The sequence below is a fragment of the Scyliorhinus canicula genome, chromosome 15 (assembly GCF_902713615.1).
Source record: "Scyliorhinus canicula chromosome 15, sScyCan1.1, whole genome shotgun sequence".
NCBI classification, from domain to species: Eukaryota; Metazoa; Chordata; class Chondrichthyes; order Carcharhiniformes; family Scyliorhinidae; genus Scyliorhinus; species Scyliorhinus canicula.
The window spans coordinates 27,605,481-27,616,626 of record NC_052160.1 but is presented as its reverse complement, the minus strand read 5'-3'; positions in this window follow the sequence as shown (position 1 = coordinate 27,616,626).

Sequence of the window (11,146 nt, the reverse complement as noted above, 5' to 3'; positions counted from 1 at the left end):
CTTGTGATCAAACTCATGACTCTGGCTCTGCCTTCTCCACAGGACTTTGGTTTATATATATAATGAATCCATTAGTCCCTGGAATACAATGCAGTATTTACAGGAGCATTCATAATCCAAAGGACTAAGGTTAATGCTATGTTCTTTAAATATAACTTAGTTATCAAAAATACTTTTTTTTATAACTGCATAAACGCCATTTGTTTTTTAATTTTCTACTTCTGCTCTCTCCCATTTGAAGATTATGGGGACCACTATGACCCTGGTTACGTATGGGCAGCAGATTGCCCAACTCCCGCTCAAAGCTGTACGAGGACCATGACCCAGCCGCTTGGGCAGAAACCGGTTCTAGATGATCTGTTTTGGGCTGGCTACAAACATTTCAACCAGGAAGCGGTAGACTGTACGAGGTAATTGGCAAATACCTGAATTGTTGGTAGAATAAAGGGAGCAAGGGCAATGATTTAACATCCTACCCAAGGGCGACACATTGGCACAGTGGTTAGCACTGCTGCCTCACGGCGCCAAGGACCCAGGTCACTGTCCGTGTGGAGTTTGCACATTTTCCCCATGTCTGCGTGGATCTCACCCCCACAACCTAAAGATGTGCAGGCTAGGTGGATTGTCCAGGCTAAATTGTCCCTTAATTGAAAAACAAAATTGGGTACTCTGAATTTATTTAAAAAGAAACACCCTACCAAATATTTCAGGGAACGGCCTGTCCCATATGCTTTACTTACCAAAGTAGAGGCCAAACTTGAGTGGTTAGAGAGCCTTGGGATAATATGACCAGTGCAGTTCACAGACTGGGCTGCGCCAGTAGACCCATTTTCAAGCCCGCCAAGTTGGTCCACCTTTGCAGGGATTATAAACAAATGATTAATAAAGCCTTGTGTTCAGATCGGTGCCCCATGCCACGCAAAGGGGGCCCCATCTGCGGCAATCACAGATTCCCCCCAGCTATGCTAGATACCAACTTCAAAAGATGGAGGCAGGATGGGGGCACATTGACGGTCGGGGACTTCCACGTAGGGCACAGACTGGCGACACTGGACGAACTGATGAGGAAGTGGGTGACAGAGAGGGTCGATGAGGCTAATGTTGTTAATGTGGTGCATATGGACTTCCAAAGTCATTTTACACAATGCAAAAAAACAGACTTGTGAGCAAGGTTATAGCTCATGGAATAAAAGGACAGTACCAACATGAAAACGGAATTACCTGAGGGACAGGAAACTAGAGAGTGGTGGTTAATGGATGTTATTTGGACTGCAAGAGGGTTTGTTGTGGTATTCCCCCCAGAGGTCAGTGTTGGAATCCTTGCTTTTCCTGGTAGATATTAATGGCCTAGACTTTGGTGTACAGGGTACAATTTCAAGGTTTGCGGATGATACAAACTTGAAAGCATTGTGAACTGTGAGGATAGTGTAGAACTTCGAAGGAACATAGAGGTGGCAGATGTAGTTCAATGCGGAGAGGTGATGCATTTTGGTAGGAAGAATATGGAAAAGCAAAAAGGGTACAACTCTAAAGCGGTGCAAAGCAGAGGGACCTGGGTGTATGTGTGTAGGTCACTGAAGGCGGCAAGAGAAATTGAGAGACCAGTTAATTAAGCATACATTATCCTGGGCGTTATTAATAGGGTCAGAAGGTACAAAAGCAAGGACTTTGTGTTGAATTTGTATAAGTCACTAGTGTAGTCTCAGACAGAGTATTGCACCCAGTCCTCGGCGGCACACTTTTGGAAAGGTGGGAAGCCATCAGAGAGGGTGCAGAAAAGATTTGCGAGAATGCTTCCAGGGATGAGGAACTTCAGTTCTGAAGATAGATTGGAGAAATTAGCATTGTTTTCCTTGGAGAAAAGGAGGATAAGGGGTATTCAAAATTATGAGGGGGCTGGACAGAGTAGGTAAGTAGAAACTGTTCCTATTCATGCAAGGATCAAGAAGAGGGCACCGATTTAAAGTAATTAGTAAAATATGCAAAGTGATAGGAGAAACACTTTTATGCAGTGAGTGGTTCAGGTTTGGAATGCACTGTCTGACTGTATGGTCGAGGCAGGAACAACTGGATCATTGAAAAGGGAATTAGACTGTTATCTGAAAAGAAAGTATGTGCAGGCCCCCTGGAAGAAGGTGAGTTTTGTAAGGGCAATGAAAGGAGTCCACACGACTTGTAGAAGAAAACAAAACTTATTTTATTTACCACATTAACTATTATATACAGGGCAACATGGTGGCGCAGTGGTTAGCACTGCTGCCTCACGGCGCCGAGGTCCCAGGCTCCATCCCGGCTCTGGGTCACTGTCTGTCTGGAATTTGCACATTCTCCCCATGTTTGGGGCAGGGGCAGCATGGTAGCACAGTGGTTAGCTCAGTTGCTTCACAGCTCCAGGATCCCAGGTTCGATTCCTGGCTTGCGTCACTGTCTGTGCGGAGTCTGCACATTCTCCCCGTGTGTGCGTGGGTTTCCTCCGGATGCTCCGGTTTCCTCCCACAGTCCAAAGATGCGGAAGAATCTCGAAGGGCAGAGTGGCCTACTTCTGCTCTGTAATAACCCTCTCGAGATCCACAGGGATGTCCCGAGCAATCTCCCTGTGGAGCTTGTGGAATACAAGCTCTCCCGTTGATAGCGGAGGCCCTTAAAAGGCCCGGATTGGGACTGGCATAATTGGTCGTCTAGGTTGGGACCTAGGTGCTGTACGCCGCATTGTAGCCTTTTCTTTTGGGTATAATTTTTTTTTGCCTTAATTTAAAGAACACAATTACTTTTTTCCAATTGAGGGGCAATTTAGCATGGCCAACCCTCCTATCCTGCACATCTTTGGGTTGCGGGGGTGAGGCCCACGCAATCACGGGAGAATGTACAAACTCCACATGGACAGTGACCCAGGGGCTGGGATCGAACCCGGGTCCTCGATGCCCTGAGGCAGCAGTGCTAACCATTGTGCCACCTGCTGCCCTATCTTTTGGTTATAATTAACTTGCGTTTGAATCACCTTCTTGGATGGCCTCAGCTTTTATACTGGCGACGAGGAAAAAGTACAGCTGCAATTCTGGACATCGGGACCACACTTGAATTCCTCAGCACAAGAGCAAGGTCGGAGAGAATTAAAAAATGTCACTTATTGGAAGGCTAGAGGCCTTTGACGCAGTTGAAGAAGATTGGGCTCAGTACCGAACAGATGTGGTATTTCTTCCAGGCGAATGGTATTGTAGTAGATGACCAGCAAAAAAAGGTAATCCCCATGACTGCCTGTTTAGCCCTAATTTTCAGTGTGATCATACGCCTTATCTACCCGGCAGCACCAGATTCGAAGTCCTTTAGTCAACTTGTAGAGCAGTCAGTGCAAATCTTTAAGAGTGGCATCAAAAAAACAAACCACGGGGTCAGTAGAAACAAAACTGGCATTCTTAAAATTTAATTATTGGACCATGCCACATGTTTTAGAAGCACAGAAAATATGTGCAGGAGTAGGCCATTCAACACTTTGAGCCTGCACTTCCATTCAATATGATCATGGCTGATCATGCAAATTTAGTATCCCACTCCCGCTTTCTCTCCATACCCCTTGATCCCTTTAGCCTCAAAGGCCATGTCCAGCTCCCTCCTGAATATATTCAAAGAACTGGTCCCAACAGCTTTCTATGCTCGAGAATTCCACAATCTCACAACTCTCTTAGAGAAGAAGTTCTTCCTCATCTCAGTCCTGAACGGCTTACCCCTTATTCTTAGGCTGTGACCCATGGTTCTGGACTTCCTCAACATCGAGATCATTCTTCCCGCATCTAGCCTGTCCAGTCCCATCAGGGTTTATATGTTTCTATGAGATCCCCTCTCATTCTTCTAAAAGACTTTATGAGCGGGGTAGCACTGCCAGAGTTCCTGATGGGCTTCAAGTCAGAGGACACCATATACGACCGGAATTTTGGAAACGGCGCCTGATAGGACCATAGTGGGGAAGACGTGACCAGTCTCCTATGCTGTCAAAATCAGAGAACGGACTGTACACAAGCATGTGAACCACCTCAAAGGCAAGGAGCCCGCACCAGAGGTAGCCCCGCCAGACAAATCAGTCCCTCGTTCCCCCTTGCCTACCACCCATGAGCCAAGGAGCACAACTCTCTAAGGACCAGGGTCCAGTTTTGCATGAGATGGAAGACTCTATCAGATATGATTACGGTATCTTCGATAGTTTTGGAGGACAGAATGGTCATAGACGGACCTCCAACAGGACATCTCTGATGGTTGATACTCTCACCTCATCTCTGGAATTCAGCACAAGAGCCCCTGTTTGGACCAATGCTGTCTGGAGGTCTAGAGCTAAGTGACCTTGGTGGAACTCAAACTGAACATCAGTGAGTATGTTGTTGCTGAGTATATGTCACTTGATTGCAATGTCTACGATACCGTCCATTATTTTGTTGATGATTGTGAGTGGACTGATTGGGCAGTATTTGATTGGATTGTTTTTCTATGGACAGGAAGTACCTGAGCAATTTTTCATATTGTCAGGTAGATACATGTGTTGTAACTGCACTAGAACAGCGTACGCATGCCAGCTGGTCCTGGAGCATAAGTCTTCAGTACTGCAGTTGGGATGTTCTCAGGTCTCAAAGCCTTTGTTGTATCCTGTGCCTTCAGCCATTTCTTGACACCACATGGAACAAATCAAATTATTTGAAGCCTGTCATCTATGGTAGTGGGAACCTCAGGAGGTGGCCAAGATTTGATCATCCACTCAACACTTCTGGCTTGAAGATGGTTGCAAATGTTTGAACCCTGTCTTTTGCACTGATGTGCTGGGCTTCCCCATCATTGAGATGTGGATATTTCTGGAATTGCCTCCTCCAGTTAGTTGCTTAATTCTCCACCACCATTTCTGACTGGATGTGGCAGGACTGCAGAGCTTTGATCTGATCTGTGGGCTGTGGGATCGCTTAGCTCAGTCTAAAGCATGCTGTTTCCACTGTATGGTATGCTGGTTTTCCACTATTTGCCACAGGTGCAGTCTAGCAGATGTTTTCTCCAGGACTCTGTGAGGAGTTACTGAACCACTCTTGGTAAGGGACATTGAAGTTCCCCCACCCAGAAATGCAACATTGAATGACAAAGCAAGTGAGTTTGTGAGCTCCAAAAGCAGGCTCACCTGTCATATTAAAGGTAAGCAAAAATGGTGTGTTGCGAATGTCGGCCGCAGTGGGTCTTGAAGGTTGGTTGGTTGGTAAAAGTGGGTCCCACAAAAAAAAGTTTGATAAACACTGAGCTGGCGATGGCTGGGTGATTTAGCAGGAGTGAGGATTCCTTGCCCATATTTGACCTGATGCCTGAGCCTTCATGGCACCTGAAGTCAATGTTAAGAACATAAGAACATAAGAACTAGGAGCAGGTGTAGGCCATCAGGCCCCTCGAGCCTGCTCTGCCATTCAATTAGATCATGGCTGATCTTTTGTGGACTCAGCTCCACTTTCCGGCCCGAACACCATAACCCGTAATCCCTTTATTCTTCAAAAAACTATCTATCTTTACCTTAAAAACATTTAATGAAGGAGCCTCCACTGCTTCACTGGGCAAGGAATTCCATAGATTCACAACCCTTTGGGTGAAGAAGTTCCTCCTAAACTCAGTCCTAAATCTACTTCCCCTTATTTTGAGGCTATGCCCCCTAGTTCTGCTTTCACCCGCCAGTGGAAACAACCTGCCCGCATCTATCCTATCTATTCCCTTCATAATTTTATATGTTTCTATAAGATCCCCCCTCATCCTTCTAAATTCCAACGAGTACAGGCCCAGTCCACTCAACCTCTCCTCGTAATCCAACCCCTTCAGATCTGGGATTAACCTCGTGAATCTCCTCTGCACACCCTCCAGTGCCAGTACGTCCTTTCTCAAGTAAGAAGACCAAAACTGAACACAATAATCCAGGTGTGGCCTCACTAACACCTTAGACAATTGCAGCATAACCTCCCTAGTCTTAAACTCCATCCCTCTAGCAATGAAGGACAAAATTCCATTTGCCCTCTTAATCATCTGTTGCACCTGTAGACCAACTTTTTGCGACTCATGCACTAGCACACCCAGGTCTCTCTGCACAGCAGCATGTTTTAATATTTTATCATTTAAATAATAATCCCGTTTGCTGTTATTCCTACCAAAATGGATAACCTCACATTTGTTAACATTGAATTCCATCTGCCAGACCCTAGCCCATTCACTTAACTTATCCAAATTCCTCTGCAGACTTCCAGTATCCTCTGCACTTTTCACTTTAGCACTCATCTTAGTGTCATCTGCAAACTTGGACACATTGCCCTTGGTCCCCAATTCCAAATCATCTATGTAAATTGTGAACAATTGTGGGCCAAACACTGATCCCTGAGGGACACCACTAGCTACTGATTGCCAACCAGAGAAAAACCCATTAATCCCCACTCTTTGCTTTCTATTAATTAACCAATCCTCTATCCATGCTACTACTTTACCCTTAATGCCATGCATCTTTATCTTTGCAGCAACCTTTTGTGTGACACCTTGTCAAAGGCTTTCTGGAAATCCAGATATACCACATCCATTGGCTCCCCGTTATCTACCGCACTGGTAATGTCCTCAAGAAATTCCACTAAATTAGTTAGGCACGACCTGCCCTTTATGAACCTATGCTGCGTCTGCCCAATGGGACAATTTCTATCCAGATGCCTCGCTATTTCTTCCTTGATGATAGATTCCAGCATCTTCCCTACTACCGAAGTTAACCTAACTGGCCTATAATTACCCGCTTTCTGCCTACCTCTTTTTTTAAACAGTGGTGTCACGTTTGCTAATTTCCAATCCGCCGGGACCACCCCAGAGTCTAGTGAATTTTGGTAAATTATCACTAGTGCATTTGCAATTTCCCGAGCCATCTCTTTTAGCACTCTGGGATGCATTCCATCAGGGCCAGGAGACTTGTCTACCTTTAGCCCCATTAGCTTGCCCATCACTACCTCCTTAGTGATAACAATCCTCTCAAGGTCCTCACCTGTCATAGCCTCATTTCTATCAGTCACTAGCATGTTATTTATGTCTTCCACTGTGAAGACCGACACAAAAAGCCTGTTCAGTTCCTCAGCCATTTCCTCATCTCCCATTATTAAAACTCCCTTCTGATCCTCTAAAGGACCAATATTTACCTTAGCCATTCTTTTTTGTTTTGCATATTTGTAGAAACTTTTACTATCTGTTTTATATTCTGAGCCAGTTTACTCTCATAATCTATCTTACTCTTCTTTATAGCTTTTTTAGTAGCTTTCTGTTGCTCCCCTAAAGATTTCCCAGTCCTCTAGTCTCCCACTAATCTTTGCAACTTTGTATGCTTTTTCCTTCAATTTCATTTTCCTTCAATCCCTTATTTCCTTAGATATTCACGGTTGATTTTCTCTCTTTCTACCGTCCTTCCTTTTTGTTGGTATAAATCTTTGCTGAGCAATGTGAAAAATCGCTTGGAAGGTTCTCCACTGTTCCTCAACTGTTCCACCATAAAGTCTTTGCTCCCAGTCTACCTTACCTAGTTTTTCTCTCATCCCATTGTAATCTCCTTTGTTTGAGCACAAAGCACGAGTATTTGATTTTACCTTCTCACCCTCCATCTGTATTTTACATTCCACCATATTGTGATTGCTCCTTCCGAGAGGATCCCTAACTATGAGATCATGAATTAATCCAGTCTCATTACACAGGACAGGATCTAGGACTGCTTGTTCCCTCGTAGGTTCCATTACATACTGTTCTAGGAAACTATCGCGGATATATTCTATAAACTCCTCCTCAAGGCTGCCTTGACCGACCTGGTTAAACCAATCGACATGTAGATTAAAATCACCCATGACAACTGCTATACCATTTCTACACGCATGTTATTTCTTTGTTTATTGCCTTCCCCACCATAATGTTACTATTTGGTGGCCTATAGACTACTCCTATCAGTGACTTTCTCGCCTTACTATTCCTGATTTGCACCCAAATGGATTCAACCTTATCCTCCATAGCACCGATGTCGTCCCTTACTATTGCCCGGATGTCACCCTTAAATAACAGAGCTACACCACTTCCCTTACCATCCACTCTGTCCTTCCGAATAGTTTGATACCCTCGGATATTTAACTCCCAGTCGTGACCATCCTTTAACCATGCTCCAGTAATGGCCACTAAATCATAGTCATTCACGATGATTTGCGCCATCAACTCATTTACCTTATTCTGAATACTACGAGCATTCAGGTAAAGTACACTTATGTTGGCTTTTATAGCTCTGTTTTGAATCTTAACACCTTGATCTGTCACCTCTCCTAAGTTATATTTCCTCTTAACTTTTCTCCTAATTTTCCTTGTCGTTGAACCCATATTTTCATGTAACAACCTGCTGCGTCGCTTACCATTAATGTTTTTACTTCCCGTTTTATTCCTTTTAGTATTACTGGGCCTATTGACTGAGCTCCCCTCAGTCACTGTACCTTGTACTGTGGTCCTTTTGGTTTTTGACTATGGCTTCTCTGCCTTACACTTTCCCCCTTACTTTATTTTGCTTCAGTACCTGTTATACTACCTTCCAACTTCCTGCATCGGTTCCCATCCCCCTGTCACATTAGTTTAAACCCTCCCCAACAGCTCTAGCAAACACCCCTCCTAGGACATCGGTTCCAGTCCTGCCCAGGTGCAGACCGTCCAGCTGGTACAGCACGGTAGCATTGTGGATAGCACAATCGCTTCACAGCTCCAGGGTCCCAGGTTCAATTCCGGCTTGGGTCACTGTCTGTGCGGAGTCTGCACATCCTCCCCGTGTGTGCGTGGGTTTCCTCCGGGTGCTCCAGTTTCCTCCCACAGTCCAAAGATGTGCAGGTTAGGTGGATTGGCCGTGATAAATTCCCCTTAGTTTCCAAAATTGCCCTTAGTGTTGGGTGGGGTTGCTGGGTTATGGGGATAGGGTGGAGGTGTAAACCTTGGGTAGGGTGCTCTTTCCGGGAGCCGGTGCAGACTCAATGGGCCGAATGGCCTCCTTCTGCACTGTAAATTCTATGTAAAATCTATGTAACTCCCAAGGCCACTCACTCCTGAGTGTGTACCACTGTGCTGCCACTTTAGCAGTCTGCCTGCATGTGGGACATGTCATACCCAGGGATGGTGAAGGAGGAGTCTGGGACATTGGCTATAAGTTATAATTCAATGAATATAATTGTCAGGCTATTGCTTGACTAGTCTGTGGGACAGCTTTTCCAATTTTGGCACAAGTCCTTAGATGTTGGTGAGGAGGCGTTTGCATGGTTGAATGAGCAGGGTGTGCCTTCAGTGCTGGCTGGTCTGTCTGGTTTTATTCTTGTTTAACTATAGTGATGGTTTGATACAGCTAAGTGGTTTGCTAGGCAATTTCAGAGGGGAGTGAAGAGTCAACCATACGTTGCTGTGGGTCTGGAACCACATGTACCCAGACTGGGCAGGATGACAGAGTCCCTTCCAGAAAGAGATTAGAAAACCAGTCTTTTGTTATGACAATCGGGTAGTTTTGTGATGATCATTACAAAGACTAACTTTTTATTTCATATTTATTAATTAAACCTAAAACCCCTAGCAGTTGTTACTTGAATTCACATTCCAGAAAATTGATCCAAGGCTCTCAATAACTAATCTAGCAATGTTACCAATGTGCTACTGGGATGACTGGATGTTGATGGTCACAAGGAGGCAGCAGTATGGCCCATGACATCCCAAAATGCAACCCTGCAAATGTAACTACCTGCTTCGAGCAACAGATTGCAAAATCACCCTTATTAATGAGATCCTTCTGCAACACTGTTTTTCAATCAGTTTTGACTGTCCCTCTCTGAACTCCTCCTCAGTTTGGATTGGATTGGATTGGTTTTGTTTATTGTCATGTGTACCGAGGTACAGTGAAAAGTATTTTTCTGCAAGGATTCCACAGACTAGCAACCCTCTAAGAGAATAAAAAACTCACCCGATTCTTAAATGGGAGATCCTTCAATTTTTAAACTGTGTCCCCTAGGTCTTGACTTTTCCTGCACTTTTCCTGGACAACCAGTGCAAACGTGAAGGGCTGAATGGTCTCTTTCTGCACTGTAATAATTCTGTGATTTTAGCCCGTAATCCAAGCTCACACTCTTGGTGCAGTACAGAGGGACGAGGGCACAGTTGGGGCACCTTCCTGATGCCCTATTAAACTCAGGTCCCATCTGCTCTCTGATAGGGTTGTAAATGATCCAATGGAACTGTTCAAAGGAGAATAGCAAATTTTCCCTGGTGTCCTGACTAATATTTATTCTTGAAACAACATCAATGAAACAGATTATCATTATAACATTGCTGTTATCTGGGTCATTGCTGTTTGCAAATTACTTGTCATGTTTTATACATTACAATACTGACCACACTTCAAATACAATTAATTGGGTATAAAGCACTTTGAGATATCTTGAGTTTGTGAAAAGCACTGTATAATGTGATTTATTTTTTTTCTAGGTGGCCAATACAGAAACAAGAGTGTCCTGCACCAACCCTGCTACACAGCATCTGACCTTCCCATCATGAATCACATAAATAATAACGAAAGCTACCTCCCATTTTAAGAAGGACATCCACAGCCTGAAGTTTCTGCGGCAGCTTTCCATGTGGAACTTAGGCTGTGTAGAAATCCTGCCATTGTAACTTGTAATTATGAAATCAAATCGATTCCCTGTAACAAGACTTTCTTATTTGTTTGTTCTTGGGATGTGAGAGATGTTAGCAAAGCCACTTTATTGCACATCCCTAGTTGCCCTTACAAAGTGTTGGTAAGGCTTTGCATTGAACCACTGCAGTCAGTATGGTGATGCTATCTGTTCCCTGTTCCAAGTTGCCCCTTTGACACACTGCTCACCTTTATTCTGCCATGCATACATTCTAATCTCTTCATGTGTCACTATCAGCCCCCTTCTTAGCCTTTAATCACCCCCATTTACATTCCTTTTGTCTTTCTGTCCACAACATCTTTGTTTATTTCCACCTATTGCTGGCCCCCTATCCAGACCCACCGCACCACACCCCCTCAACAGTATAAATCTGACCCTATTTCCAGTTCTTTCCAGCTTTGACAGAGTCATCCAGACTTGAAATGTTAGCT